The 23,650-nt window shown below is 50.3% G+C and overlaps 1 protein-coding gene across 1 annotated transcript in view; it reads left to right on the plus strand.

Annotated features, from left to right (window-relative positions):
* The first annotated feature begins 380 nt into the window (after nt 1-380).
* RTN4 (reticulon 4) overlaps nt 381-23,650 on the plus strand; it is a 172,360-nt gene continuing 149,090 nt past the window's right edge. Inside the window, exon 1 of the mRNA XM_089326453.1 lies at nt 381-508. The gene's annotated coding sequence lies outside the window, so the exon portion shown is untranslated. The remainder of the gene's footprint in view (nt 509-23,650) is intronic.

The raw sequence follows: 23,650 nt of genomic DNA on the forward strand, positions 1-23,650 counted from the left end.
TGAAGGTTGCAGCTCTCTGAAGCTGGAGGGAGGAACATGCCAAAGAGGAGGGGAGGCCTTGGGTTTGCCAGTCTGGACAGAGCGCTGCAGCGAGAGGAGGAGGTGGTTTGCAGAGGCTGAGGGACAGAGGGGGTCTGCGGTGGACCTACTGCAGGAGAAAAAACCCAGAGCAGCCTTGGCCTTCTTCCAAGGACGTAGGTCTCACTCCTTCAGAACAAAGCAAAAGAAAAAAACAAGCCCCCACCCCCCACTGGCTGCCCCAGACCACCCTTCCCCCAGATTCCCAGTGGTGCCCTGGCCACCCAGCAGAAAGAACAAAGAAGTGATTGAAGCATCCTGAAACCGAGAGAGCCACTGCCCACCCCCGGCAGATCAGCAGAATCATTGGATTCCAGGAAACGCCGAGCCTCTGCGGCCTCTGTATTCTTCCATCCTGATGGCAGACTGCTGGCAGCCCACGCGGAACTGCTCTACGAGAGCGTGCGGCAGGGCCACGGCCTGTGGGAAGGTGAGGGCAGGAGGGAAGGGCGAGCTTGCCCTGCCTGGAACCCGCAGGCTCCGCCTTTGAGAGGGCGGGCGTGGGACCCGGCTGTCTCCCTGCTGCCAGTGGTCGGTGGTCGGCGAGGCACGGGTGGCGCTTTGAGCAGATTAGACGCAGATGTGGCTGTCTCTGACATCAGTTGGAGGCCTGGCAGCAAAACAACTCATCTCAAGCAGTTCAAATACAAGGACCTCAATCAAGGGATTTTTTTTTTTTTATTTTTTTTTTATTTTTTTTTTTTTTGACAGGCAGAGTGGACAGTGAGAGAGAGAGACAGAGAGAAAGGTCTTCCTTTGCCGTTGGTTCACCCTCCAATGGCCGCCGCGGCCAGCGCACTGCGGCTGGCGCATCGCGCTGATCCGATGGCAGGAGCCAGGAGCCAGGTGCTTTTCCTGGTCTCCCATGGGGTGCAGGGCCCAAGCACCTGGGCCATCCTCCACTGCACTCCCTGGCCACAGCAGAGGGCTGGCCTGGAAGAGGGGCAACCGGGACAGAATCCGGCGCCCCGACCGGGACTAGAACCCGGTGTGCCGGCGCCGCTAGGCGGAGGATTAGCCTAGTGAGCCGCGGCGCCGGCCCAATCAAGGGATTATTAACAAAGATGTGAGCAGGATTTAGGAAGCGAATAAGGAAGGTGCAGGTAGCCAGAGATTTATGTCAGTGGGGAGCCATTAGCTCCTGAGGGCGGAAGGGCAAAGGGAGGAGGGAGATCCCAGTGACAGCTGGAACTGTGGAGGAGGGGCTCTGTGGGAGCTGTCATTCCCAGGGCCGCAGGGACAGGGCTGGGGACAGGGCACCGAAGCAGGGGGAATTGGGGAGAGAAGTACTCTGCATGTTCTTCCTGCTGGGTGGGTTCATCTGGCCCAATGGGAAGCCAGTCAGCAAAAGGGCCCAAATGACGCGCGCGTTCTTCAGGGTGGGCCTCCCGGAGGCTTTGGCACGCATGAAGTTGGGCCGTATGCAGGATGACAGTAGTCATTCAACTAACATTGCATTTGTTAGTTGATGCACATGTGTACATTTTTAAAGTAACTTTCTTTATCTTAGGAACCCAAGTATTTGAGCCGTCATCTGAAGCTGCACTTGGGACAGAGCTGGGACTCGAAGCCAGGCACTTCCATATGGGATGCAGGCATCTCAAGCAGTGTCAATCTTCATGCTAAACACCTGCCCCAGCCATATAATTTTAAACAATTCCTGTGGCTTCTTATATTGTTACATTGTTTAAGGCTCCAAATTAATCTGGAGGGCTGGCGCTGTGGTGCAGCAGGTTAAACCATTGCCTGCAGCGCTAGCATCCTATATCAGTGCTGGTTTGAGTCCCAGCTGCTCCACTTCCCATCTAGTTTCCTGCTAATACACCTGGGAAAGCAGCAGAAGATGGCCCAAGTGCTTGGGCCCCTGCACCCACGTGGGAGACCTGGATGAAGCTCCTGGCTCCTGGCTCAGCTATGGCCTATGCAACGATCTTGGGAGTGAACCAGCAGATGGAAGATTTCTCCCTCTGTCTTTCCCTCTCTATAACTCTGCCTTTCAAACAAATAAATCTTTAAAAATGAATCTGTAAAGCAGGCCGAGCCAGGGGCTCCCCCAGAACAGCAAAGGCTGCTGGGCCCAGAGCACATTCAGGCTAGTGGGGAGAGGAGGGGAGGAACGGCTTGAGGCCGAAGGGGCTTTAAACACCACGCAGCACAGAACTCACTGGGCCAGTGGCCCTCGGTCCACTCTGTTCAGCCTTTGTAATTTGGCCACATCTGTGCCTTCTGTCCTGAATGCAGGGAGGTGGTTTCTGCTCACCAGACCATCCTGTGCAGAGAGAGGTCCTTCAGGATGCTGTGGGGAGACACTGCCTTCGGTGGAAGGAAGAGCAAGCAGGCTGGTCCCCGATGCAGTTGCTGAGGAAGGAAAGGGAGCAGAAAGGCCGGAAGCTGGCGGTCCTGGGATGGGCACGTGGGCTGGGCGCGAAGGTCCATGGCCGCTACCTGTGTCTCTCGCTCCTCAGAGGGCCGATTCACCTCTGGTCTGTTTCCCTGACTGCAGGCTGGGACGAGTGAGCTGCCAGTGGGTTGGAGGCAGCAGGCGTCAGACACTGACACGGGTTCGACTTTACTGTGAGGTAATCCACCAAGGGTGGACATTTGATCTGAAGTGCAAGGTCTTATTACCCAATGAATATTTTAGCCCTTGCGTCCCCACTGAGCTGAGGCAGGCACAAGGCTTCAGGGTAAGCGTGAGTCCCCTTGCTCTTCTCAGATGTCCAATGAGGCCTGCCCAGGGTAGGAGAGGAGCGGGGAGGGCCTAGGGCTGAGCCGTTAGAGGAGGTCGGAGAGGGCTGGGTTAGGAGCCAGGCGCTGGGGCTGTGGTCCCCTCTCCTGACCTCCACGAATGTGCCGAGTCACTCAGCTAAGTCACTGTTCTTAACATTAATTTTCTCAACTGCAAAATGGAAATGATTTCCCAGCCTAGCTCTGGTGCCCTTTTCTTGCAAAGAGCAAATGTCGTAACACGTGCAAGCATTTTGGAAGGCGGAAAGTGACACAGCAAATGTGCCAGTTATCCACGTTGACCGTGTCTTTCAGAATCACCGAGCTGCTTTGATTCATTTATTTCAAGATATTTACTGGACCTTCTTTTCTGCCTATGGGCTGGCAGGTTCTTTGTGTGTTCTTTCCCACTCATCAGGCCTGACCTTTAGAGGTTTTATTTTAACCTCTGCTCTCCAGGGTCACAGGGGACTGCAAGGAAGTCGAATGCTTGTCAAGGGTTGACAAGGACTACGTTGGCTGAAATGAGATTTCACCGCCGGCTGCTCATCACCTCCAGCCTTATTGGCGTTCTGCCTTTTTGCCTAAGGAGGCGCAGGCTGGGTCTGCATTGGGAGCCGGGCCACTGTGTGGCTCTGCGGGGTGCCATGGCAACCACACACGGCTGCCACCAGGGAATTCCTGTCAGATTGCACCTTTAGGCTCATCAGCTGTGAGCTCAGCAGAAAAGAAACGCTCTGGCATTGTGTGAGGTGGGGAAAAGGGAGAAGAGCGGTAGGTGTGACGGCCGCAGCGCTGGCAGGGTGCTGTCAGTAGGGGCGTGTTCCTCAGAGGACACTTTTCCAGCCACTTCAGTGGCACTTTTCATGTTCCTTAGCACTTCAGCCTGCTGGGAGCTCGGGGGGCCAGGCCCCAGCAGGGAGAAAGGCACACATGGCTGGCCTGGCCTACCAAGTGCTGGTGCATCCTCTCAGGGTGTTAGTCTGAGAGCCAGAACCTGAGGAGTCGAGCTCCCTCTGGCGGTGGGGCACTTCAGGATGTCCCGCCTGTGCTGGGGAGGAACCTTCCCGAGCTGGTCTACATAAACTGTACGCTGTGCCCTTGTCCCACATCCATTGCGTCTGGGTGGGTAATATTTTGTGGTTCTTGTGTATGGTTAATAAGTAAACCTTCCTCAAGCATCCTGGTAAGGACATGTTGGTGGGTACTCAGTAGTTGCCCAGATTATGTTGATGTTGATGTTGGCCCTGATTCATAAGAAAATTGCTTGCAAGTTATCATTAAATAAGCATGAAATGGTATCCTTACTACAGTAGAGAAAGAACTGTGGTACAGGCTGTTGGGGTCCCTTCATGCTTTCAAAATATGCCCCACCCCAAGGCTCCCACGGAAGGGGGTGCTGGTGGGGGAGAGAAACAGCACCCATGCATTAGGCCATCCTCGTGTTCCTTGGCAGGTCAGGGACTCAGTGGGGTCTCAGACGCATGGACGATGCCCTTGTGTACAGGAACCTGCCTCTGCTTTCACCCTGCTTTCTTGTCCTCTCTGTGCCGCCATCTTGCACAGATCTAGCTTCTGTCTTAGCCTCAGCCACCCGCAGGCAAGCCAGAGTAGGAGCTGTGTCTGGGGTACAGCCGGGCCATTGCTGGATGATAAGGAAGAGGCAAGAGACACCTCCTTCTCCTCCCTGGGGGTCCCTGGTGATTGACAGGGCCCAGGGTGATCTCTCTCATGTCAGCTTCTTTTTGCCAAGATGCTTCGGGCCTTTAGAAAAGACGCTCGCAGAACTCTGGTGATTTGTCTTTTGTGGTTTCTCAGACCCAGAGAGTATTTTGGATTGCTGAGTTCACTTGCTTGTGCTGCGGGGACTGGTGGCTGCCAGACGCTGTCAGAGGAGAGAACCTGTTGGTTGGCTCTTTTCATAGGTGCTGTGTTGGCTGCCCAGTCAATATTGATTTTGAGATTGCTCCCTGTAATCACACCACATTGTGCTGCAGCGGCCCAGGGCCTGGACAGAGATTTCAACCTGAGATGTTTGTTCTATGAAAGCTGCAGGCCCTCTCTCCTGTAGCCGCCTGCCTCAGGTCTGCTGGGGTGCCAGCTTGTCACTGGCAGCCTCCTCACCGCCTAGTTTGCAAAGCTCCGGGACAGGTGTCCACACTTGGAATTGCTAGGTGTGGCTGTCTGGCTTCAGCTCCCACAGTTGCTTCAGTCTTGGAATGTAGTGGGAGAGGCATGGCCCAGGAAAATTCTGAAAGAAAGATCATGCATTAAGATCAGAAACCGGCAGAGTAAGACCTTGAGATGTTCTAGTGAGAAGCAATGTCCTGTATTGAGGATAGAGATAAGCTTAGCAGCCAGATTTCCCTTGGAGAAATCAGCACCTAGTGCATCACTGTGGAGTGTAGGATGGAGTAGCGATGATTAAGTGAAGGGGTTGTACTTTTGAGATGCAAACTTGTAAAAGTCTTAGACAAGTGCTAGCTATGTAGTGAATCCCAAATAAATGCTTGATAAACAGAACATACAGGGGCCAGCAGCGCTGTGGCATGGTGGGTAAAGCCACCGCCTGCAGTCCTGGCATCCTATATGGGCGCCAGTTTGAGTCCTAGCTGCTCCTCTACCAATCCAGCTCTCTGCTATGGCCTGGGAAAGCAGTAGAAGATGGCCCAAGTTCTTGGGTCCCTGCACCTGTATGGGAGACCTGGAAGAAGCTCCTGGCTCCTGGCTTTGGATTGGTGCAGCTCCGACCATTGTAGCCATCTGGGGAGGGAAGCAGCAGATGGAAGGCCTCTCTCTCTCTCTCTCTCTCTCTGCCTTTCAAATAAAATAAATAAATCTTTCCAAAAACAAAAACAAACAAACAAAAAAACCACAGAACATTCTAGCAGGACTCAGAGCTGGGAGTGGGACTGAAGGAGACACAGATAGGAATATCATGTGGGGAGAAGCTATTTGGGGTTTAGGGAAAGTTGTCACTGATGGGACAGAGCAAGATCCACGAGGGGCTAAGTCCGTGGAAGAGTCCCCGAGTCACTCTGAAGAGGCAGAGAGCCCTCTCTGTGGAGGGGCTTCCCTTGGGTTCCCTCCTACCATAGTCTGTGAAGCACGTGTGGCTGTCATTTTCTGCAGTCGAAGGTCACAGAATCACGGCTTCTTCTCCTTGGAGGAAATGGGAGAAGGGAAGGGATTTGGGCCTGTCCTCCGTGGGCCCTGTGTCGCGGGGAGGGGCAGCATGCCCTCAGTTCACGCCCCACCTCCTCCGTAGTCAGCGGGCCGTGCTATTGGCAGCAGGTCCCTGCCGCAAGGCCACAGTGGCCTTGTCCTAGTGTAAGCTTAAAGGGGCTGAGGATGCCCCTTCCCTGAGCCCTGCGGCCTCCGGAGCTGGGGCGGGATGCGGGTTCTCCAAAGCTGCCCTGACTCCTCACCCTTCCTCTCTCCAGGGACCTGCTGGCCCTGTGCCCAGCCCCTGCTGATGGAGAACTGACAGATTTCCTAAAATAGGAAGCCTGTCTCTCACCCATTCTTTCCCTTGGGTTGAGCTGAGTGCAGCCTGTGTGTATAAATCTCTCTTCATAGGCTCGTTTTACCAGAAGGAACTTTGACATAAAGAGAGGGACTGAATGGGTGCCTTTGGCCCACAGCCCGGTTTCCATTAGAATCTGCATTGATCCGGGAGGGCTGACAGGAATCACAGGGTAGGCTGGGAGCTGGGCATGAGTCCGTGTTCTCGCTTCCTGTTTTAGGGATGAAGGAGGCCCCATGGCTCTCACTAACTCCTCAGCCGAGTTCCTTCCCTGCCTGCTGCCAGCCCAAGGAGGGGCACGCCAAGCTTCCCATTGGAAGGGCCAGATTCAAGACCAGGTTACTTAGTTTTTCTAGTCAGGAGTACCTGGAGCAATCTTTCTGGCACTTGGCTCTTTCTTTCTTTCTTTCTTTCTTTCTTTCTTTCTTTCTTTCTTTCTTTCTTTCTTTCTTTCTTTCTTTCTTTCTTTCTTTTATTAAAGGTGTATTTACTTACTTGTTTATTTGAAAGTCTGACTTACAGAGAGAGAGAGAGGGAGAGAGAGAGAGATCTTTCAATCTGCTGGTTCACTCTCCAAATGGCCACAATGGCCTGGGCTGGGACAGGCTGAAGCCAGGAGCTAGGAGCTTCCTGTGGGTCTCCCACTACTTTCCCAGGCAGATTCATAGGGAGCTGGATCAGAAGTGGAGCAGCCAGGTCTTGAACCAGCGTCCATATGGGATGCCGGCACTGCAGATGGGGGCTTACACCATTGCACCACAGAGCTGGCCCCAGACTTGGTTTTCGCATCTGGGTAATGGATTTAACAATCCCTGTCTTCTCACACGGTGAGAGTCCAGCTAAGGGGAAACTTGTTCAGGCAGCAAGGGCTGGGTAAATGTGTCATTATACCTCTCAAGCTGATAAGAGATAAGCCTTTGTTTGCTCCGAGCTAACACAGGTGGGCAGGGCCCAGCCTGCCTTTCTGCCCAGAGAGCTTCTTTTCTGTGTCTGTGACTGCTGGGTCGGTCTCTCTTCCTCCATCCTGACCCTTTCACTCTGGTCATTAGGACAACCACGCACCGCCTCACCCTGCTATTTGGGCTCTGCTCGGCTGCTTTAATTCACTCTTGTGCCACACAGATCTTTCTTTCTTCAGACTGGATCTGAAATCCGATCGCACCTAATGGAGCAGTTTCCCCCTCTTTGTTTTATGAGGATGTGAATTTTGTTCTCTTTTGGATCTTTGCTTGACGCTAGTATTCAGAAGTCCCCTAGTACTCTTAGTTTTCCGGCTGCACACGTGAGTAGAGGGAGAGGGCACAGGAACAACGGTCTGGCAGTCACCCTCCCTCTCTGTGTCGTTCCACCTTGCAAGGTAGCGAGGAGGGAGAAGGGGCAGACCGGGTCTCACGGTGCACACGGTGTGCTTCTCTCCTGTCCACTCTCTGGCGCACTCTGCCAAGGGGAGTCGGGCAGGACTCGGAGGCTCTGAAACACAAGCCCTGATCTCTCTGCTGATGGCTGCGGGAGTCATCCTGAGGCACATCTGCTGTCCTCCCACCCCGGCTAGAATACGCAGGGGCCTGGGGAAGGCTCCTGGGGGTGGGGGGGGACTCTGCTCCCTCTTGGCGTGGTTGGCTTTGGGGTCTTTGGGTGGCAGGCAGAGAGAGATGGCCCGGGGGCAACAAGACAAAGCATGGCTGAAGCCAGTGGCATGTCCTAGCCATCCTTGCTCTACCAGAAGCAGAGGCCTGCGCAGAGCCCCTTCTCGTGGAACCCAGTTAGATCCTCCGTGCCCAGCCTGGAGGCTGGAACCAGAGCCCATTCCTCAGAGGCAGATGCAAACAGAAGAGCAGATGGAGTCCCTGTGCTTGAGGAATTCAAGATGTATCAAAGGTTAAAACAATCCCCAAAGCTTGGAAGAAGTGGCAGTTATTAAAAGCAGCTGCTTACGTGGGGCCTGCGAGGAAGACGTGTATCCTGGGCTCACTTTGGTCTTCCAGACTGGCCGGAGGGGAGCCGATGGACAATCTGCTTATCTCCCACCTTCCCTCCTCACTTCCCTTCCTTCCGCCTGAAAGTCTACTATTTGTATAAACACTATGCAAAATTCCGGGTGGGGATTGGTATGCTACAATAAGGGACTCACTGGTCTCTCCACAGGGCTGTCAGTGCCAGAGTTGGGGAGCATTATCCCGACCAAGTTATGCTGCTTCAGGGTCAGGGATGTGGACTGCCAATGTCAGTGACAAGGCATGGGCACTTGGTATAGTGGTTAAGATCCCCTCTGGGGACAGGCTTTGTGGCATAGCAGGTAAAACCACCGCCTGCAGTGCCAGCATCCCATAAGGGTGCCAGTTCAAGTCCTGGCTGCTCCACTTCCGATGCAGCTCCCTGCTAGTGGCCTGGTAAAGCAGTAGAAGATGCCCCAGGCGCTTGCTTGGGTGCCCCTACTACCCTGGTGGGAGACCTGGCAGAGGCTCCTGGCTTCAGTCTGGCCTAGCCCCAGCCACTGCAGCCATTTGAGACTGAACCAACAGATGAAAGATCTTCCTCTCTTTCTGTAACTCTTTCAAATAAATAAATAAACACTAAAAAAATTTCATGAAAAACAGGAAAAAAAATACCATTTTGGACATGCACATCCCATATTGCAGTGCTTCTGATTCTAGCTTTCTGCTGGTGTACACTCCAGGAGGTGGTAGGTGATGGCTTAAATGCTTGGGTCTCTGCCACCTGTGGGGGAGACCTGGATGGAGCTCCTGGCTTCTGGATTTGGCCTGTCTCAGCACTGGCTATGGAGGGCATCTGGGCAGTGAACCAGTGGATGGACGATCTCTCTCTGTTTCTCTCTTTTTCCTTTCAAATAAATTTAAAAAGTAAAAAATTCAGTGTCGGGACAAACAAACCCCATTTAAGGGCATCTTTATGGACGGACCCACATCCTAACCTCAGCTTCTGCACCTGTGCTGTTCCTGCCTTTTTTTTTTTTTTTTTAAAGATTTGTTTATTTATTTGAAAGGCAGAGTTAAACACATACACACACACACACACACACACAGATCTTCCATGTGCTGGTTCACTCCTCGAATGGCCACAATGGCTAGGGATGGACTAGTGGACTAGGCTTAAGCCAGGAGCCTGGAACTCCATCCAGGTCTCCCACATGAAGGGCAGGGGCCCAACCACTTAGGCCATCTTCTACTGCTCTTAGGCACATAAGCAGGGAGCTGGATCAGAAGTGGAGAATCCAGATCTTGAATGGATACGCTTATGGGATGCTGGTATGACAGGCAGCGGCTTAACCTGCTGCGCCACAGTGTCGGCCCTGTAACTGCCTTTACATCTAAATTGTTTGCATAGATTCCACTATCATGCGGGCGTCTTTCACTGGTTGTCTCTCCATCTAGCTCAGACAGACCCCTGATATCACCCAGAGGCAAGCCTTTGGCACTGGACTCCCTTTCTCACCGTGGCTAGCCTTCTGGTTTAGGTTCTGGCAAATTGCTTCAGCTCAGCTGGAGCATACGGGGTTTCCATGTAATTGGGGAGACAAGATCTAGACACAGGATTTTTTTTAAAAAATAGTATATTAATTGCCAAGAGCGCAGGGTTCTGTGAGATCTCAGAGGACTTGCCTGTAGTCCTGAGGGACAGTCAGGATTTGCATAAATGGAAGGGAGCAGGGAGTGAGTGCATTCTTGGCAGGAGGCAAGGCCCCAAGCACGGGCTGGAGATGGGAATGTGCCTAATGAATTCACGGAGCAGCAGATAGACTGGTTGGCTAAAAATATTTGTCAAGCACCTTCCGTGTGCAAGGCACACAGCAGATACAAAGAAAGGGGAAGGAAGAAATCTGTAGGCCTGTAACTCTGAAATGTCCCCATCAGAACAGAAAAGCCTGGAAGAAGTCAAGGAACAAAGCTGGGAGGCAAGAAGTGAGGGTGCTGGAAGTGTGGGCTCTCCCAGGGCGCAGAGTCGGATGACTAGAAACTGTGCTCGGGGTGTAATCTTAGTAAAGCTGCAGATTATGCTTAAAGCAAACATTTACAAAGAGGATTGGCATGAGGAATGTGCAGAGAGAGAGTGGGCAGTTCTGGGCTACAGAGCATCAGAATTGCGCAGTAGAATTGGCCAGCAAAAGTTCAAAGAAAAGGAGTCAAGGGTGAAGCAGGACTGTAGTTTGACGGTGTTGTCTCCAGCCTCGGGCTGATGCTCTGGATGTTTGTTTTATTGTTATTGTGGTGACCGTGGCAGCAAAGTCTTCTGGGCCCAGGGAGACTTTTCCAGGTTGGTGGATTCTTTAGCTTTTTGAACTTGTCCCAGAAAGTTGCTTTGGTTCCTTCTCTCTGAATACAGAGGAATGCCTGTGGTCCCTGAAATAGAATAACTCTTGATAGGGCTCTGTGTCTTTATAGAAGAAAAATTACTGATGAGACAGAATTTTGGTCCTTGCGTTTGTTCTGAACATATCCTGAACGTGGCTAAATTCTAATGGTTTCTTTAAAGAAACTGAGTATGAACTTGTACTTATAAAATCAGGTATCTCATTGTGTAGGGAATAATTTAGAAAACACCCAGACGTGAAACAAGAGCATAGGATGGCCAGTAAAATGAACATTCATGAACTCATTCAGCAGATATTTTTGTCCCTATCAGGTTCAAGTCCGTCTGCCAGACACAAAACCAAGTTCCTACTTACACTGACCTGCACGCTCGTTCTCAATGCTGAGGATCAGGCTACCGTCCAGCTGAGAGCTAGGAATCCTGGACCCTAGTTCTTCAGTGGAAGCACGAGCTGCCATGTCATGGGAAGGTCAGAGACAAGGGAATTCTCCAGTGGTTTCTGGCAGCCAATTGGCTGCAAGCTTCAGCCTCATCCTCTTCTGAACTTTTTGGGACTATGAGATTTCAGAAGCAAAGGCCTTGTCCCACCAGTGCAGCACACCGGAGGCATTAGAGGGAGAGGCGTGGGAGAACCGTCCACAAAGCGGGCACGAAACCGCTCCTGCAAGCTGATGGAGACCAGCTCACCTGTGATGAAGCCAGTCCCTTTCGTACACTAAACAGGGGTACTCTGCCTGTTCTCACCCCAGGCGCGGTGAACCACTCCTGATGTAGCCTGCTAGGTAGAAGGGTGGTTCTCAAGAACTGGCGAGATGCTAGCAAAGCCACGCTGGAGGGATAGGTGGATGTGCGGAGCAGCCAGGGTGGGCCACTGCTGGGAGAGCTCCCCAGGTCCTGTGGAGGCAGGTGTGCTGCGGGATTCAGTCTTCCCATGTTCCTGCCCACTCCCAGGAGAGCCAGGCGCAACCGAGAGAGGAGCTAGTGAAGAGCAGGTGCTGTGGGAGACCAGCCGAGGGCCAAAGCAAGATTTATGTATTTATTTATCTGAAAGGTGGAGTTACGGGGCGGGGGGGGTGGAGAGAAAGAGGGAGGAGACACAGGTGTTCCATCCATTGGTTCACTCCCAGTGGCCGAAGCCGCTGGAGTTGGGTCGACCCAGAAGCCAGGAGCCAGGAGCTTCTTTTGGATTTGCCACGTGGGTTCAGGGTCCCAAGCACTTGGGCTGTCCTCTGCTGGTTTCTCAGATGCGCTAGCAGAGAGCTGGATTGGAAGTGGAGAAGCCAGGTCTTGAGCCAGGATGCCAGTGCCACAGGCAGTGACTTTACCCACAATGCCACAGTGCTGGCCCTCCTTTTTTTTTTTTTTTTTGTTCTTCTTCCTTCTCCTTCTCCTTCTCCATCTCCTTCTCCTTCTCCTCCTCCTCTTCCTCCTCCTCCTCCTCCCTCTTCCTCCTTCTTCCTTCTTCTCCTTCTTTTTGTTTTTTAAGCTAATGTGAATCACTTGTTAAAACAGTTCTAGTCCAGAAAGAGTGGAGACTGTGATGCCTCCGGTTTTATTCTGAGAAGTGCCTCTGATTCACTCAGAGAATTGATTGGTCTTTTTTTTTATTATTATTTTTTTAAAGAATTGTTTTATTTGAAAGACAAAGTTACAGAGAGAGGTAGAGCCAGAGAGAAAGAGAGAGAGAGAGGGAGAGAGAGGTCTTCCATTCTGCTGGTTCACTCCCCAAATGACCATAACGGTCAGCTGAGCTGATCTGAAGCCAGGAGCCAGGAGCTTCTTCAGGGTCTCCCACGTGGGTGCAGGAGCCCAAGGATTGGGCCATCTTCCACTGCCTTTCCAGGCCATAGCAGAGAGCTGGATTGGAAGAAGAACAGCCAGGACTTGAACTGGTGCCCATATGGGATGCTGGCGCTGCAAGCTGGGGTCCTAACCTGCTGTGCCACAGCACCAGCCCCGGTTGATTTTTTTTTATCCCAGTTTCTCCTGCCCATGAAGACAGGACGCTCCTTGCTTGCTGAGGATCACAAGGGTGTGGGAAACTCAGTTCAAAAGAACACAGAATATTTACATACTCTTAATAACTTTGTGGGAGGCGGGGTTTTGGCCTGAACATTTTCTATGGCAGAGCCACAGGTGGCCTAGAAAATCTTTCCTAGCAAAGCCCATTTTCATGTTTGTGCTGATTGTCCCCATGTGATAATGTATTAGTAACTAATAATAGCAGCTACTATTATTGAGCAACTGCATTCAAACCACTCACTTGGCTAGATATATTACCTCCAAATCTTAGAACAGGCATGAAAACTACGTCTTATTATTGTCCTCACCTTATGTACTTAGAGAAACAGGCTCCGGGCTGTTAGCGGAGAGGCCACAGCAGCCTAGTTGCTTAGTGGTACAGCCTGGATTGTAAGTCAGACCCACCCAGCTCCAAAACCGTAACTTTCCCCCACACTCTGCTGCTTCCTGGTGGCTCTTCTCAGGCTTCTAAAGGCACAGGAGCGCAGTCTTCCCAGAGCAGTCAGCTCCTAGCAGAAAAGGGGACTGTGAAGTGCTTGATGCTGAGCACAGTGCCGGCCGTGCCAATACGCAACCCAAAGTGTGCTCAGGCTGCTGCGGTGGGCGCAACAAGACGCCTTTGCTTTTCTCTGCCCTTGGGAACGGAACCCAGCCTCTTTGGTCTAGGGGGCTGCATACTCCTGCTTCCCAGCAGTACGGAGAACCACAAAGCTCGGATCAAGAAGTCGGGACAGGCCCGTTGCACACTCAGGTCCTGCCCGCTGTGGCGCTGTGAGGATGTAGCGAGTTCCCTGGGTCCCATCTGACCACCGATTCAGAGGCAGAAAGGCAGGTGGTCTCACAGGGCTCTGCCGACTGAGCCAGAGGCCTGGTTTTCTGGCAGCCTGGTTTACCTGGAAGCTGTTAGGTTTGCCCTGGTTCATTTTATTGCATGCACACTTACCCTTTTGGAATGCTTGCCAGCAGTGGGTGTGGTGGCTGATGAGTTGAAACCTGTCTTAATTACGCACTGAAGCCGGCTTTGGGAGTGTTACGCCTTGCTTAACGACAGCAGCTTGCAAAACAGTTTCCATGGCTCTCAGCACAGCCAGACCTACATTGCCATACATCTGCTCCTGAAAAGGCTTTGCCATTTGGAATTGCAAGCATTTGGCTCTGGCAAATGGCTCCCTGACACAATTATCCTAGTGCTCCGTGTCCTTTAAATGTCATTGTCTAGTGATCAGTACTGATTTTGGTAGCTCCTTCAGCTGCTCAGCTGTCAGCAACTCCTTTAGGGGAACATGGGCTTAGATACCTGGGGAGACACTGCTGGTTTTATTGATGAGTTGCCAGGATCAGAATTCTTCAGGCCTGTCATTAGATCTTCAGAGGAGTTTTTGTATACAACATTCAAAGCACCTCTGAAATTTCTGTATTACGTAATTGCCATCAATATTGCATATGTGAGTTTTTTCTGCCCTCAAATTATGGTGATCAGAACCTTGATATGTATTTAGGCAAAGATACACAATAATGCAGAAATTCAGAACCTGCCTTATAAATGGTGACTTTCCATTTTTCCAACTTCCTAGCCTTCTCAGGGAATGATGTATTCCAAATAACATATATTTTTTCAGTACCTAAAACTTACTACTTGAGGTAAAAAAGAAACGTAAAGATTTTAAAACTTCTGTGATAAAGCCTTGGTTTTTAAAATATTTTGCATTTAATTAGTCTAATTTTTAAAGATTTGTTTATTTTATTTGAAAAGCAGAGCAAAACACAGAGAGAGAGAGAGGGAGAGGGAGAGAGGGAGAAGGAGGGTGGGGGGAGAGAGAGAGAGAGTCTCTCATCTCCTGGTTCACTCCCTAAATGGCTCCATAAGTGGGGCTGGGCCAGGCCAAAGCCAGAGTCCAGGGACTCCATCTTGGTCTCCCACATGGGTGGTAGGGGCTCAAGTACTTGGGCCATCTTCTGCTGCCTTCCCAGGTGCATTAACAGGAAGCTGAAGTGGAGTAGCTGGAACTCCAGCTGATTCTGTGATATGCGATTCTGATGTCATTTAACCCCCTGCACTACAATGCTGGCCCCAGGATAATTTTTCTATTAATGACTTAGGGAAGTTAATACTAGTAATTGTACAATGCAGTCCTGTCATAGGTTAGTGATGCTCTCTCCAGGCAAGTGAGAGACATAGGGTCAGCTGTTTGTCCTCTGTTCTGTTCCAGATAGCCCAGGGGCCTTTAACACTCTCCATTTTTCTTTTCTCCCTGCTGCTATATGTTCAGTTGTCTCTAATCCATAGCCTTATTTCCCATACTGTAGGAGTGAGGGCTTGGACATGGCTTTTCGGTCCTTGAGAAGTGAAGTATGTGAGTCTAGTTGCGCGGAAGTCCTTTTCGTCTGTTCCAGAGTTCAGAGTCTTACAGTTGGGCCAGACGTTTGACACAGTGGCCAAGGCGCTGCTTGGATGCCTGCATCCATACTGGAGCACCTAGGATTGGTCCTGGCTCCACTTCTGCTTCCAGCTTCCTGCTAATGCATACCCTGGGTGGTAGGAGGTGTTAGCTGAAGTATGTGGGTCTCTGCCACCCGTATAGGAGACTCAGATTGAGTTCTGGGGTCCTGGTGTTGGCCTGGCCCAGCCCTGACTCTTGCAGGCATTTGAGTAGTGCACCAGAGGAGGGAAGATCTCTGCCCTTCACATAAAATGAAAATGAATGAATAAAAGTATAAACCCTTTCTTCAGCCTTAAACACCTGGTCCTTTGTCCACTAAATGTCCCTGCAAGGCTGTTCAGATGAGACAATGAAATGCCTTTTCAGAATGAGTCCAGTCATTTTTCCCTGAGTGTCCACTGTTTGGACTCTACTGGTTCCATGGCTACAGTGAAGATACTCAGCTAATGATTTCCGGAAGCTCACCATCTAGCACCATTTAGCACAGAAGATGGGCATTAAACAGGAAATTAGATGTGAGGCCAAAGGTGCCTCTGAAGTGCTCCAAGTTCAGGTTTTTCTTCAGGGCTGCCAATTCTATGATCTCATGTTGGCATCTCTTGCCCACCCCAGGGATCGCTCATCAGGCAAATAGGTCACAGCCTCTTACTTCCTGCCTGTCTTCAGAAGACAGAGTCACTTGTACAGAAATTCCAGATCATTTTTTTAAAACTTGTTTATATGGAAACTTCTCTGCCCTGGTCTCCTCGGGTGAGCTAGCTCCAGGCAAAATAGATTCTGGGCTTCTTCCCACCTTCACTACTTCTTTTTTCCATGTCATTATTTTCCTATTCAAGCCCCAATATATCAGTTCTCTTCATAGGCCATTTTCTGCCTTCCCAGTTCTCAGGCCTCCAGCCTCCCTTTACCCCACAAACTGGCTGCCCATGTGAACTTGCACTACCAGGATGAGAGCCCGCCCATCTTTCCTTCACTTCACTTTTTCCTATAAACCACCCCTCTGATTCTTCATTTCTGGGATTTGCCTTGCAAGTGAGATGAATTATTTGATAATACATTTATTTGCTTGCTATGGAAACATGCTATGGCAGACAGCAGAGAGAGGCAATGCAGTGACAATTCACCTTGCCAGGAAGTCTAGGATATCAGAACAGACCATCAGCACTTATCTTTTTTTTTTTTTTTCAGAAGCTCTTAAGATTCCCTCAGGAAAAAAATAAAGAATAATGAGATTTAAGTTGAACCCTGGGATTGTAAACATTTCATCTGTGTTCACAGTTATACCGTAAGGGGGAAGATGATGGGTGACCCTAATACCCTACCTAGAGAAGAAATGTATCCTGGAATAAGAGAAAGTTTATATTGCTATACATGCTGACCTTGGACACAAGCTAATGGTGCTAGGAGTAAGACACTGGAAGCTATCATTGAATACCCCTGTTTTTAGTTCTGGGAATGACTCATTCACCTGCAGACAAGGCTGTAAATATAGGATTTCCTTGGGCGTTGTAAGTAGGGAGGGAGTCTCATAGTAACTGTCATCACTGGTGAGAAGAGCTAGTTCCCTTGTATGAAGAGAGACAGGAGCAGAGAGAGGACATGGGGCGCAGCAGGTCAGGTGGAGGCAGGTCCCTGGTCTCCCACTGCCAGTGGCAATGGCCTCTGCTGGTCTGTTCTTTTCACTGTTGACATCAGTGAAGAGTTTCCTGGAAGCTCTACAGTTCCCTTGAGTAGCAGCGTCAAGGTAACATGTTCGGGAATGATGGGAACTCATCGAGGGGCTAGGACTTCCAATAGCAGCAGTGGGTGGAGAATCGGGAATCAAAGGCATCGCAGTCTTGTCCTTGTTTCCTTAGGTTTGGTGGTGCTGAAAACAAAGGTTAGGTAAAGAACAAACCAGGATCCTTACTTTCAGAGGGTCACAGTGTAATGAGGTAGTTAAGGAAATCAATGCATGTAACACACAATACAGGAGAGGTACAGAGTTGGGGTGATGAGTAAAGAGAAAATGTTGAATGAGAGAGAGAAAGAGAGAGAGAGGTCCTCTGTGGGGAGCAGGGCCTGTCTCCCGCAATGTGGGGAGCAGGGCCTGTCTCCCACAACATGGTGAAATAAGTACTGAGACTACCGAGACTAGACTAGACCACTGAGACTATTAAGACTAACTCTATGCATCTGATCTCCCACCATATGGCGCTGAGAGAGAGTAAACAAATCTTACACAGCTGCTTCGTTAATTAGCTGATTCCTGACCCAACCCCTTAAAAGGGGGAGAGAGACAACATGCAGGGCCAGCCCCCTGAGAGAGAGTCGGTCGGAGAGCTCGCCGGTGCCGCTCCTCCGCGGAGGTGGGGGAGCGGCAGCAAATCCAGGAAGGACCGGGGAAAGAAAACAGCATCCCGTGCCACTCCTCTGCGGGTGGGGGAGTGACAGTCTTCCATCTGCTGGTTCACTCCCCAGTTGGCCACAACTGCAGGAGCTGTGCCGATCCAAAGCCAGGAGCCAGGAGCTTCTTCTGAGTCTCCCACGTGGGTGCAGGGGCCCAAGGACTTGGGCCATCCTCTACTGCTTTCCCAGGCCATAGCAGAGAGCTGGATTGGAAGTGGAGCAGCCAGGACTTGAACCGGTGTTAATATGGGATGCCAGCACTGCAGGCGGCGGCTTTACCTGCTACAGCACAACACTGGCCCCTCTCAGTGATTCTAATGGGAAGAGTAGTGTTGTGCCCTTCTTGGAAATCCCTTAAAGTGATTGATGGTGTTTGTGTCCCTCTTTGTGACATACGTGCTTTCAATGATACTGATGAGGATATATGGACTGAACTTTCCTCATTCATTCTAATCAGATGATATCATTAGTTCAAAGAGAGCAGTTTTTACATGACGGGAAAGGTTAATGGCACCAGGTAATCACACGGCATGGTCCAGGTAAAACAGCTGTCCAGAAGGGATGATGCCACGAGCACTGCTCAGGACACCCTCATTCCTTAAAGCTGGCTCCAGCATGGGAGGTGCAAAGTCACTGAGGACCCGTGGTGGTCGGTGTCATACAGATAACTACGGACAGCTTCCCTACTTTCCACATGAAGATCCTGCTCCCTGAGAAGTTGAGCTCTTGCCCAAATTCAGAGTTACAGAACCAGGACAAAAACCCAGGCCCTCCCGCAGAAGACGCACCTCCTCTGTAGTGTGGCCTCAGAGTCTGAAATTCTCCAGGTGGGCTAGATTAAGGCCCTCGGCTCTGTTTTATTAAGTCCCTTATTAAAATACCAAATGGCTCATGTATTAAGCTGCAATCATTAGTAATAATTCAGTATGGATGGGGGATAGCCTTCTCATCCATCAACCAGGGCAAGAGGATAGGACTAAGTCTCACTTGCTCCCATCCCTACCATCGGGGAAAGCTGACCCCTTCTTTCCTCCTTCTGCTATGCCCTAAAGCGCGTGCCCGCCTCAGTCAGGCAAGTGTCTCTGTGAATGATCAGCCAAAGAAGACCATGTCGACAGTCCTGTGTGAGGACCATATGAGGACTTCCCAGAAAACGCAGATCTGTGCAGCTTTGTTCTTCCAGTTGCCATGTCTGTGATGGAAATGGGACTCAGGAGATTTCTGGATAAATGCACAATCAATCACTCGTTCCCTCTTCACACCTAGAACAGGAGCAGAAGAGGGAAAGCCTATGAAACCCTTCATCTTCCAGCCATTGGGATCACTGATGACTGAACGATATTTCTAGAAAAAGTGACACTTAGAAAATACATTTTCTAGGGGCCTGCACTGTGGCATAGCGGGTAAAGCTGCTGCCTGCAGTGCCAGCATCCCATATGGATGCCAGTTCAAGTCCTGGCTGCTCCACCTCTGATCCACTTCTCTGCTATGGCCTGGGATAGCAGTGGAGGATGGCCCAAGTGCTTGGGACCCTGCACCCATGTGGGAGACCTGGAAGAAGCTCCTGGCTCCTGGCTTCAGATTGGCACAGCTCTGGCCATTGTGGCCATCTGGGGAGTGAACCAGCGGATGGAAGACCTCTCTCTGTGTCTCTACCTCTCTTTGTAACTCTGTCTTTCAGATAAATAAATGAATCTTTTTAAAAAAAGAAAATATACTTTCTAAGTGTGTGTGTGTTAAAAACTCTATCCTAGGTTGGTGCCGCAGCTCACTAGGCTAATCCTCCGCCTAGCGGTGCCGGCACACCGGGTTCTAGTCCTGGTCAGGGTGCCAGATTCAGTCCCAGCTGCCCCTCTTCCAGGCCAGCTCTCTGCTGTGGTCTGGGAGTGCAGTGGAGGATGGCCCAAGTGCTTGGGCCCTGCACCTGCATGGGAGACCAGGAGAAGCACATGGCTCCTGGCTTCGGATCAGTGTGGTGCGCCGGCCACAGTGGCCATTGAGGGGTGAACCAACGGAAAAAAAGGAAGACCTTTCTCTCTGTCTCTCTCTCTCACTGTCCACTGTGCCTGTCAAAAAAACAAAAACAAAAACAAAACAAAACAAACTCTATTCTAGGGCAGCCATTTAGCCTAGTGGTTAAGACATCACTTGAAACAACTGCATCCTGTATTATAGTGTCTGGGTTTGAGTCTCAGCTCTACTCCCTATTGTAGCTTCCTGCTAATGCGCACCCTGGAGGCAGGAGGTGTGGTTCAAGTACTCAGGGTCACGACACCCACCTGAGGGACCTGGATTGAGTTCCTGGCCCAACCCCAGATATTGCAGGCATTTCGGAAGTGAAACAGTGATGGGAAATTTCTCTCTCTCTCAATCATTTGAAACAAAACTTTATCTAAAACTTTAAAAAAGGCATGGTACTTTTACTTTTGATATTTCTTTTCTAAAAAAGGATTATTTATTTGGAAGTCAGAGTTACACAAAGAGAGCAAGCTTCCATCCACTGGTTTACTCCTCAAATGGCTGCGATGGCTGGGGCTGGGCCAGGCAGAAACCAGGAACCCAGAGCTTCTTCCGAGTCTCCCACATGGATGCAGGAGCCCAAGGACTTGGACCATCTTCTGCTGCTTTCCCCGGCGCATTAGCTATATCTAATGTGGAGCAGCTGGTTCTCCAACTGGAACCCATATGGAATGCCAGCATTGCAGGTGGTGGCTTTACCTGCTATGCCACAATGCTGGCCCTACTTTTGATATTTCAGTGTGCTCCTTTGAGGAACATGGCTTATGTGGTCCATCTCCCCTAGTTTCCTTTGTCAAAGTGAGATGCTTTGACCGGATCCCACCACTTAACGTGCATCAGTTGCTTGGGTTAAATCCTTCTCTTACGAATTTCTTTCCCTACATATATTCCCATAGAATTATAGGCTCTTCAGATTGGTCAATTAATGACAGTAAATGCATAGCTCCTACTTCACTACTTTGAACTGTTAGTGATGCCTGAAATGACCACAGTGTTGGTTCTCCAAGTTTGATCTGGTGATCAGCAATATCATCATCACGTGGGACTTGTTAGAAATGCACAATATTGGGCTGGCATTGTGGTGTAGCCGGTTAGGCCTCCACCTGCCTCCACCTGTGATGCCAGCATCCCATATGAGTGCCTGTTTGAGACCAGCTGCTCCATTTCCAATCCAGCTCCCTTCTAATGCACCTGGGAAAGCAGTGGAAGATGGCCCAAGTGTTTGGGTCCTGCACCATTATTGGAGACCCAGAAGAAGCTCCTGGTTCCTGGCTTCAGCCTGGCCCAGTCCCAGCTGTTGTAGCCATTTGGAGAGTGACCCAGGGGATGGAACATCTCTCCCCTCCCCTCTTCTCTCCTCCCCTCCTCTCCCCTTCTCTCCCCTCCCCTCCTCTCCCCTTCTCTCCCCTCCCCTCTCCTCTCCTCCTCTCTAAGTCTGCCTTTCAAGAAATAAATGAAAGAAAAAAGAAAGAAATGCACACTATTGGACCCAACCCCTGACCACCTTGCTAGTGGATCCAGTGCGCTGTGCTTCCACAAGCCCTGCAGGTGACTCTGTTGATGCCCTATATACGCTTGGCAAGCAAACAGGACTACAGCATTACACGCTCTCTGGAGCTTGCCGTAGGAGGAAGATAGCATTGTGCAGCCCCACGATACCTGTTTACCTCATAGTGCTCTGCTGTTACATATGCTGTGTTCTGGTTACACAGAAGAGGGCCTTAGTTTTCATGCCTTCCTGCCTTTCCTCCAGTGGTTCCTCTGTCTGGAGTTATCGCCCCTTTCTGATGCCAGGTGTGCCCAATTCTTTACCTCGGGTGCTGGCAGGCATGTTTCTGATGAGAGATGCTTTTCAGATTTAGAAGTGGAGAAGGCTATCTGCAGTTATTCACAGGCCCAGTAGTCACCCATTAGGAACCCCAGCAGCACAGGTGACGGTTAACCAGCCCCTAATCAGCACAGAGGTTAACTATTATTTACTCATTGTTTCCCTTCTGGGAGCCCCCAGAGGCAAGTGTTGTGACAGAAGAGGGGATGATTCAGTCCAGGCCTGATGGGAAAACAGGCTATAAAATCCAATACTACTGATGTAGCAATAATGACAACCTATATTTAAATGCTATGAGTCTTGATAATTATTTCTTGCAGCATCTTGCCTCCCAAGTTAAATGCATCCTTGGGATGTGAAACACATTCTAATATTTTAAGCACTGGAAAACCCTGACTGGCTCATTAAAAGTGCATACTGTAAAGGCATAATGTTCTGATCAGTGTATTCACTTGTGCCATGTTCCACGTGCCAAAACGATTACCTTCATTACAAAGACTGCAAACACATTGGGAAGTACAGACCCTAAACTCTTGACTGGTCTCTGGAGTGCGGTGATCCAAATGCTGTCTACCAGCATGACCCCTACTGGCTTCAAGGTGTTACTCATGGTCTGCAGCTGTTTTGAGTCAGGAGGCTGGGTTTGAGTCACAACGTCATCACTTACTAATATTGTAGTCATGGGGAAATAGGCAACCTCTTACTGTACAAATGGATGATAATGACTAACATGTCTTGCTTCCTTTGCACAGGCTATTGTGAAAATCAACTGGGTCATAGGTCCCCTTGAAAATGGCCAAGTTCAGTGTAAATATGAATCAGTATTATTTTGACCACTCACTCATTACTGCCTACTCCAAAGCCAGCAACTTAACAAATGGAAAAATCTTCCTTATATTTATGTCTACAAAGATGCAATTAGTTTTAGTTTATAACCTAGGTGACTGGAGTTTGATTGAAAATGGGCACTGGCTTTTAGTTGTGGTATGGTTAGTATGTACAAAAAGTTGGGGAGAGCAAATTAATTCAGGGCACTGACTTTCCAGTGTGGTCCTCAGGCTGGTCTCTTTGCTTACAGAATCACGGTCTGTCTGCATGAGAGGCACTAGTCCAGCTCTTCGTGCTTTTCAGCAGTCCATGCCACTGCACCCCCAACAAATGTTATCTACCTGTCAGTTGGTCCCCTTCAGCAACTCACTACCTCCACAGCTCGTCCCATTGCTGGACGTTTCCAATTGTTGGAATATTCTTTCAACCTGGGAGCCAGAATTGGCTTCCGTTTTATTTGCAGCTATTGGTCTTTTTCTCAGCGCTGACAGAAGGTAGAGAAGGCTGCTTCCTTCTTGGTGTGGCAGGACTTCCTGGAGAAATTATGTGTAGCTGGAAATTTTGGGTCTTCCCTTTTCTGAGCTAAAATACACTGGTCTTCTTTTTAATTTGTTATTTATTTGAGAGTGAGAGCAAGAGCGAGAGAGAGAGATCCCATTCACTAATTCACTCTCCAGATGTCCACAACAGCTGAGACTGGAGCCAGGAACTCCATCCGGGTCTCCCCTGTGGGTGGCAGAGACCCACCTGCTTGAGCCATCTGCTGCCTCCCAAGGGGTGCATTACTAGTAGAAAACGAGTGAAGAGCCAGAACAGGCATCAAACCCAGGTAGTCCAGTGTGGGCTGTGAACATCCTAACTGGTATCTTCACCTCCAGGCTAATGCCTCTCTGACAAACCCTGGTTTTCCAACTATCCTTCGTTAATGTGGTTTCCAGACCTGCTCCTCTGGATGAGGAGCATGAATGTTTGTGACGTGACTGCTGGGATAATAATAGACTGGCAGGGAGCAATTAGGTCTTCGATGGTCTTTAATAGAGGACAATTTCCTCTGAGTAGTCCCCCACCTCCACCCCCACAGCCTTACTGCAGCATACAACCATAAGAATTCAAAAAGGAACCCAGTAGTAACTGAACCTCCAAGGTTCCAATGCCTCAAGGAATCCACACGTGACATGGGGCCATAAGGGCTGCCTGATGTACACAGTGAATTCTCTTGGTATCGTTGTTGCCGATCTTCTCCCCATTCGCAGTGATGGGATCTTCCCCATAAATTGTATACAGATGTTTAAGCAGCCTTGTGGCCGGCGCCGCGGCTCAATAGGCTAATCCTCTGCCTTGCAGCGCCGGCACACCGGGTTCTAGTCCCGGTCGGGGCGCCAGATTCTGTCCCGGCTGCCCCTCTTCCAGGCCAGCTCTCTGCTGTGGCCCGGGAGTGCAGTGGAGGATGGCCCAAGTGCTTGG

Source organism: Oryctolagus cuniculus, chromosome 2, assembly GCF_051225735.1.
Source record: "Oryctolagus cuniculus isolate XC-2025 breed Fujian yellow rabbit chromosome 2, ASM5122573v1, whole genome shotgun sequence".
In the NCBI taxonomy this organism is placed as follows: domain Eukaryota; kingdom Metazoa; phylum Chordata; class Mammalia; order Lagomorpha; family Leporidae; genus Oryctolagus; species Oryctolagus cuniculus.